The 8,178-nt window shown below is 34.5% G+C and overlaps 1 long non-coding RNA gene across 1 annotated transcript; it reads right to left on the minus strand.

Annotated features, from left to right (window-relative positions):
• Positions 1–5,444: 5,444 nt before the first annotated feature.
• LOC145057519 (uncharacterized) lies at positions 5,445–6,707 on the minus strand. Its single transcript, XR_013686129.1, has 2 exons — positions 6,190–6,707; positions 5,445–5,894 (listed from the first exon to the last, which is right to left on the minus strand). It is a non-coding gene; the product is annotated as an uncharacterized LOC145057519 (long non-coding RNA).
• Between the last annotated feature and the right edge of the window lie 1,471 nt (positions 6,708–8,178).

Genomic DNA, 8,178 nt, shown 5'->3' on the forward strand with positions numbered 1-8,178 from the left:
AATATTAATTATAGAAAAACAAAGATTCAATTTGCAAAGTTGCAAGGGTTGAAAAGTTGTTTTTGCTATAATTAAGGGAGAGAATATTATACTTAATTTCAAATCTAAAGGCTTAGATTGTGGAATTTTAATCAAATTTAGTCAAATATATATATGAATGTTGTGTTAAAATGGTTCAACATGAGGAAATTCTATATATGGAAAGGATAATTGCATTCTCAAAATTTGGTTATGATTACGACATCCCTTTTCATAATCAAAATTGTGAGAACATGGCAATTAGAAATATTATTGCAAAAGACTGGTAAAGTATCACGTCTTTATGTAACAAATTATGAATCGTGTCCCATACGCTTCGGGTATAGGATCGATTGCATATGCTATAATATTTGACCGTTCTAAAATTTTTCAAATGCCTAGGGCATTAAGAGGGAAAAAGGGACTAGAACCAGTTTTGACTAAAATAAATAAACAACTATCAAAGGACGATCCAAAGTTCGCTGAGTATTGGTCACTTGTGAGTAATTGGAAGTATAGTATCGGATGGACCATATCGACATTATTATAAATAGATAAGATTCTATTTAGAATGAGTTTTCATATGGCAAATGTGGAAATGTTTCCATATTGGGAGTTGGAAATTAAGAATTTATGTCTAGATTAGAAAATTTTATGCAAAAAGGATGTTCAAAGGAATGTACTTTGAGTGAGAGACATCATATCTATAGAATTTTTTGTAACAAGTTCTGATAGAGAACCTTGTATTTTCATTGGCCAAGCCTTGGTGACTTTTGTGCTATGACCTTACGAAAGGATCATTGCATAAAATGTTAGAATCTAACATATACTAGTAGTGGCAAGAATCTTGTATTCTTACACTATTGTTGAGAATTAGGAATTGTGAAATGAGAATCATTGGAAAAGTTTTCAATTGATCTATTTCACAAAGCATGGATTATAGGAAACATAGTGTGCATGCTCGGAGCATGGGACAACTATTGTTGTAATTCAAGTAATAAGTTGATTTTCTGAAACAGTAAACAATGAATAATGAGTAATCAATATGGTGTTTAAATAAAAGTGTTTTATTTACGGTCAAAAGTTTTGGGGCCATAAAGGATTAAATATTATTATTGCGTTTCACTCTACATGTTTTGACTTCTAGAATAACTAGGTTATTCAAACATCCACAGTCGGTCATACGTTGGGAGTAGGTATGAAAAAAGATTGTCATGAATCTGTGTGTAGGTTGTCTAAAGTGTTTAGACATAGCACAAGTTTGTTGCAGAGTTCATTAGTGCTTTGATAAGATTAAAGTATTGGATTAAACCCACGCTCACTTGAATCACTTCATGGATTTATCACGGGTGATTAGTGAGATGATAACATTGTATATTCTTGAAATCGAGACGTGTGAGTTGTTATTTGCTGGATGGTTGCACATTGATGATAAGTAAATGCACCAGTAACTTGGTGTTATAAAACTTATTGTTGTGTGTGATTCGATTAGTAGGTGCAAGCAAGCATTTAAGTCGAAGTTTATCCATTCCTTTTACCCAAAGTGGGATAAAAGCAATATTTTTGCGCCCCTTGATGATTTTATGATGACACCCTAAGCGCTTGGCCAAGCCGGGACTAAGTTGATGTGTTCAATTGTAGTCTGTTGTTAGTCGTCATAAATCAGATGTCGGGAAATAATACATAGACAGAGAGAATGATTTAAATCCATGTCTCATGTCTATATGATATCTTGAGAATGGAGGAATATATGATCCCTTATCTAAAGGACACGCTATCTGATAAGATCAGAGTTGACAACGGCCTTTGAAAGCTACGATTGCTGATTAGGTTATGAATTCATGAAAAATAGTTATTAGACTTATCTAAGTGGGAGACTGTTGGATTAGTGTCTAATTCCATAACTATTTTCGTATGTACTTGACCCGATTATGAGCATGGTCCTTTTGGGTTGCCTTCACCATAGTAACTTGTAAGATGAATTATGGAGAGAGAGGATTAATTATGATTTATTAATATATTATGAGACTAATATATTAAAAGTGAAATCATAATTTTTAATTAATATTAGTCAAGAATTAATTAAGAATTAATTTTGTGGATAAAAGAGATTAATTAAACTTAGGGGACTGGAATTATAAATATAAGATAATTACAATTGGGCTATGGATCGCCTAATAATATAGGTTGGACGAATTCTATGGGAAGCCCATAAGAAATTCGTCCAAGGGATATGATTAAAGGAGTCTATGGGCTGCTTAGCGCCTAAGCAGTCAGATTAGGGTTTCCTAAGTGCAAAACCTTAATAGCCTATGTATATAAAGACACCTAAGGCCCCAAAACGTGGCTAAGTGTTCCTTTAGGGTTTCCAACCATTTTTGGTGCCTCCTCTCTCCTCCCTTTTCATCCTTGTTGCTTAGTGGTGTTTCTGACTCCATTAGAGGTGCAACACTTGAGGCACTAAGCTTTCTGAAGCCAAGGAATTGATTGTTATTGCTATATAACAATCAAAGGTAAGATCTAAACCCTAATTTCAGTTACAGTTTGTTAGATCTATGGTTTATGGATTTGGATAATCAATTGCATGTTCATTAGACAAACTAGATCCAAAAACTATTAGGGTTTGCATGTACACCATAGGAATGATGTAGTGCTCAAATCCCATCAGTACCTTGTGTGATTGAGCTGCTTATTGTGATTATTTGCGTATTTGATATTCTGCATTACGTCTTTTTTATTTATGCTGAGTATTTTTATTATTGAGCTTGCTGAATTGGGACCGTAGGGTCCCACTGAGACACATTGACCGGAGGGCCTTATCGAGTTATAGCCTAGAGTGGCTAATGAGTTGTATGTGGTATTTTGGGGAACTCACTAAGCTTTGTGCTTACCGTGTATGTGTTATGTGTTTTAGGTACTTCTCAGGATCACGGGAAGGCACCAACTTGATTGTATACACACACCGGAGATTGTTTTATGATTTAGGGGATCCTAGAGTTTCATATATTGATTTCTTTTGAACATGAGTTTTGGTGAATTGACAATGTGGCATTTTATGGTTATTTATTAAAATCAATGCGTTTTGAAATTTAAAAAAATTGGTTAAAACTTTACGTCGTTACGGTTGGAGCATTCTAATGGGCAAAGTTTGAAACTTCATCCATTATAGAGTTATTAGGAACCACAAAAATATCATCTTTATGGGTTTTGATGAATCATGCTTCAGCTGATGTTCATATAATGGGTTTAGATGAATAAAATCGGGTTTTTGGTCCCATTAAGACATGAAAAATCATAAATTTGGCAACTTTATGGCTTACTATAATTTATGGAGCCTAGATCTTAAGTTGGACATTATGTCTTAACCGATTAAGACCTCTAAATGGAAGTTGGTCATTTGGGGCGTACGCATATGTACGCGACACGTACGTACCAAAGGTCCCGATGTTGCGAGGGTTTTGAGTACACTGGGCGTACTCCGAGGGTACACTAAGCGTACTCACCAAAGGGAAGACTTGGGCTTATTTTAGGTTATTTTGCAATTAGAGACTTTGGGCCCTTGTTGGACCGTGGGTTTTTCTATGATGGACTTTTAAACTTGGATCCATTTTTTGACATGGCATATCTTTTGGGTTTCATGCCATATTTGGACTTTAGGTGTCCTTTAGGAATTCAGCCACTATTAGGCTTTTAGTGCCTTTGAGTTGGGCCTCGGTTATTGGGTCAAGTGAGGGAAGGGTAAAATGGTCTTTTACCCTAGGTATTGGACAAATGAACTAGATTCTCGGTTATGGTTTATGGCCCAATTATTAATTGGGGTATTTTTATTGGTTGGTGCGGGCATTCTCCGGTTCAGTAGCTCGGGCATCTATTTGACTGACAGCTGACTGAGGTGAGTTTCCTCACTATGTTTGGCGGGTCAAAGGCACCAATGCCAATCCATAGTTTATTATGATTAGGATGTTAGTTGTCTGCGTGACTCTACATGTATATTTTTTTAAAGGAACCGGTGGAGATCATGGATCGAGAAATCAAAAGCCGCATACCAATAGTAAACATCCAATGGAGCTCTCGTAGAGAGCCATAGTTTAGTTGGGAACGTGAGGATCTAAGGAAACAAAAGTATCCACAATTTTTTCAGCATTGCTCCCTCCACTTCTGGAATGAAATACCAGTAGAACACAATGCTAATGGAACAAAATAATCTAGAACTTAATAATTTTGGGATGAAATTCCCTTAACGGGGAGATAATGTGACATCCCAGAATTTAGGTCAAAGATTGTGAACGGTCAAGTTCATAGTGAATCTCTTTATAATTTGACTCACTGGGTTTTAGTGCGCCTTATGTGAAATAAATGAGTTCATTTCAACTATCATAAGATACCACATGGTATCTTACTTCCAAATGTGTAAGCTGACAAACGAATCAAACAGCTCAAACTACAACCATGGTTAATACGTCTTAAAAAACTGAAATTTCGTATTAAGCAATTATGAGCAATACAAACATTCTAGTCTCGAAGTACATGTTTCCTTGTTTCTGAAAGTACAAGAACGTCCAAAACGTAGTTCGTATGCAAAAGATACGACCGTTTTAAGAATCTAAAACCAGTATAATATTGATTTTTTTTAAATTCGCTAAAAAAATTTCTAACAGTTGAGGGACTTGCAGATCTCAAATGAAATTTTCGAAAGCATTTTTGGACTCAGGCCATAGACTAATATTTAAGTTCATATTTGAAATATTTTTGTAAAAATATTTATAAAGTAAAAAATCAAACGTTTTCAGCTTAATTAAACGTGAAACTTTAAACGACATTTCACGGATATCAATAAAATAGAATTCAATTATGTCTGCGTTTTTGGAATCACCACAACCTAAACCTTAAGCATGCACTTTTAAAAAATTTATATAGTCGGTGCGAGGGCACAAGAATCGAGGTATGCATCACGATAAATAAATATATATAAAATATATTGTAGTTATTATTGTGAGAAATGTTTATAGGATGTGTAATGACAAAGCCACTATATATGTATATATACTTTCGGTGTCGTATGCAACTTGAAAAGATCCAAATTAGTCATGTAATCACAATGCATATATGTTATATAATTAAAATTACCTAACAACCACAATAAATATATATATATATATATATATATATATATATATATATATATATATATATATATATGTGTGTGTGTGTGTGTCATGTAACATTGTCAAATACCAATTAATAGTATATATGGCAAAATTTAGACACTGTTTATGTATAAATATTCAATTTTTTTTATATATATTACAAATATACATGGAAAACTTTTAATATGAAAATGTGTAAATATTATATATATGTATTATTGTGATAATACTATAAAATGTCTCCAACCAATATACACATACATACAATAAAAATGTATATTAAATCTATTAAAAATATGCATCCATACCAATCAATAAATTCATACATAAAATACATAATTATTGAACCGATATAATTTCTCAACGATACATACATCAATAGATACCCATCGGATCAAATGTGCAAATCAAGACACAAATTATGCACATAATATATAGGCTCAATCAAAATCATGTGATATCTAATATCATACGCAATCGTACAATTCATATTGCTTTCAAGTTTCAACTTATACAAGATTACACACAAAGCTAAGGCTACACATATCTAATTGAAATAATTTTCTACAAGGCTGACAAAAACTTATACTCAATCACACACCAAGAATTATCCAGAAACGTGTGTCTTTTTCCTGTCAAATGATTCAACAAAAAAGGAAAACCAAACCCGTTTTTTCAGTTCTTCCTCACAATCAAATTCACAACAGATTGAATCCTTGCTTCCACTCCCTGTCAAAAACACCAAAACCCAAACACACAGTTAGGATCATCCATTGCAATCAACACACACAAAAAAGGGCAAACAAAACACCCTTGATAGACCCTTCTGCCTGCTTCATCATCATTGTGTGGATTTCCAAATCACACACACACACACACACACACAAAAAAAAAAAAAAAAAAAAAAAAAAAAAAAAAAAACCTGATTTCTTCTTTATTTTACCTATCAAATATCAAAACCAAATACAAATTCCTTCCATTGATTTCTATCAAACAGTCAAATAAAAAGAGAAAGGAAAAGAACCTGTTACCGATCGGAGCAACACCCCTCACAACCGTTCCTCCCCTTCCGTCGAACAAACCCACCGAGGACCCCGACTCCTTCGCTGTTACCGCTGCTTGCGACGCCCGACTTCACACCTCGCAGCCGGACGAGAAGAGGGCAGCTTCGCTGCTCTTCCCTCCGTCACTGCGGCCTCGTCAAACCTCGAAGACAACTCTCTCGTCGCCGATCACTCCCTCTCCTTCAAACCTAGCAGCCGACCGAGACCACAGCATCCTCGCTGCTTTCCCCTTTCCCTCTCTCCGGCCCCGTCGATCCCCGGAAACACTTCCTTCGCAAGAAATCAACCCCAAAACCCCCGGATTAGCCGCCTGTGAGCTTCCTCTTGCTTCGGTCTTCTTCGTGGTCTGCGAAAACCGAGGAACCGGAAGCAGCACCGACGAGCCTTCGCTTTACTCTCTCTTCGTTGGTCTGATTGCAGACGTTCTTCCCTTGCACGTTCAACAAAGACGACGGCATGCGATTTAACCCTAATCCATTTTAAAATCTTTTTAAAATGCCTAAACTACACCCCACTATTAAACCTTTATTCAAAATCAGTCCTAATCCCCAAATAATAATCCCATTTATTCAAAAACAACCCATAGTTTGATAATTATCATCCAAAAGAGTCCCATTTATTCAAGAAATTACATACCAGCCCCCATAGTTTGTTCATGTTACAAAATCAATCCCTCCCTTGAATTATTTTAACCAAATCAGTCGTATTTTGGTAAGTTAAATTACCAAACAATCCCTAATAGTTTATATTTATTACGAAACGGTCCAAAGAGTATTTCAAAATTCAAGGATGGTGGATTTGCGGTTTCTCATGACAAGCATCTCAAAAGAAAACGAATTAAACCCCTATTGATATTTAAATTATTCCGCGCGGGGTGGGGGGGGGGGGGGGAGGGGAATACATGTGCCTAAATATTTTGTTCATACAAATGAATTTCCTTTTTATGCGAAAATATTATAAGTCTAGTTTATAAAAATATTATTATTTAACAATTTACCATATTATTACGAATAAACTAGTATAAACTTTTCGTATATGTATTATGGTTATTTTATCATGGAATAACCAAGTCACACAACAAATACTATTTGATACAAATTTATATGGTTTTTATGTGACATTGCATATTATAACAAACACGTTATGAAACTTTGTAGTATTTCAAGGATTTGAGCTATTACTATGCATGTTTGTTTATATGTTTAAGTACAAAACGTTTATACATGGACATATGTTCATTAATTTGAAACATTCATTTTTATAAAAGCAAGCACATTACACTTTTACATACATACCAAGCATACTCAGCTTTTATAAACTTTATACAATGAATTCATTACGCCTAGTGACTTAATCACGATTAAGTTAGGGCTGAGAGCTTTTCACAAACTTTTTAGTTAAGGGTTTATTAGTGAGACGTTATTCATTAGCTGAGTTTAAACACTTAGCATACCCACACTACTATAACCTTTAATCTTCGAAGTAAGATATATATGTATAGATCTATACGAGGTTGACATCCCCACCTATAGTTGCTAGCTACAAGCCTACAACCTCGACCAATCAATCGAAGCGGGTGATAAGTGTCTACGATCATTACTGTAACGTCCAATGAAGCGTTGTAGGGGGTACACTTAGTCACATAGCTCAGTTATAGGACTCACTATCAACATTAAGTAGAATATCTCTCTCTCTCCCTCTCACACACACACACACACACTACCAACTATAGGCTTGGTTGCTTTCAAAATTATTTTAAGTATGGAATTACTTATTTAACGGTATAATTTTGGTTTTCTAGTATATTCAAAGATTCTTTACAAACATGGTTTTTAAGTATGAATTTACTTATACAAAGATACATTTTGGCTTTGAAAGACTCATTGCAAACACTATTTCAACTATTGTTATTCATACAAAGAAAATATTTTTTATACTTTTTAAAAGTG

The sequence above is a fragment of the Lactuca serriola genome, chromosome 6 (genome assembly GCF_051521515.1).
Source record: "Lactuca serriola cultivar US96UC23 chromosome 6, Lser_US96UC23_V15, whole genome shotgun sequence".
NCBI lineage: Eukaryota > Viridiplantae > Streptophyta > Magnoliopsida > Asterales > Asteraceae > Lactuca > Lactuca serriola.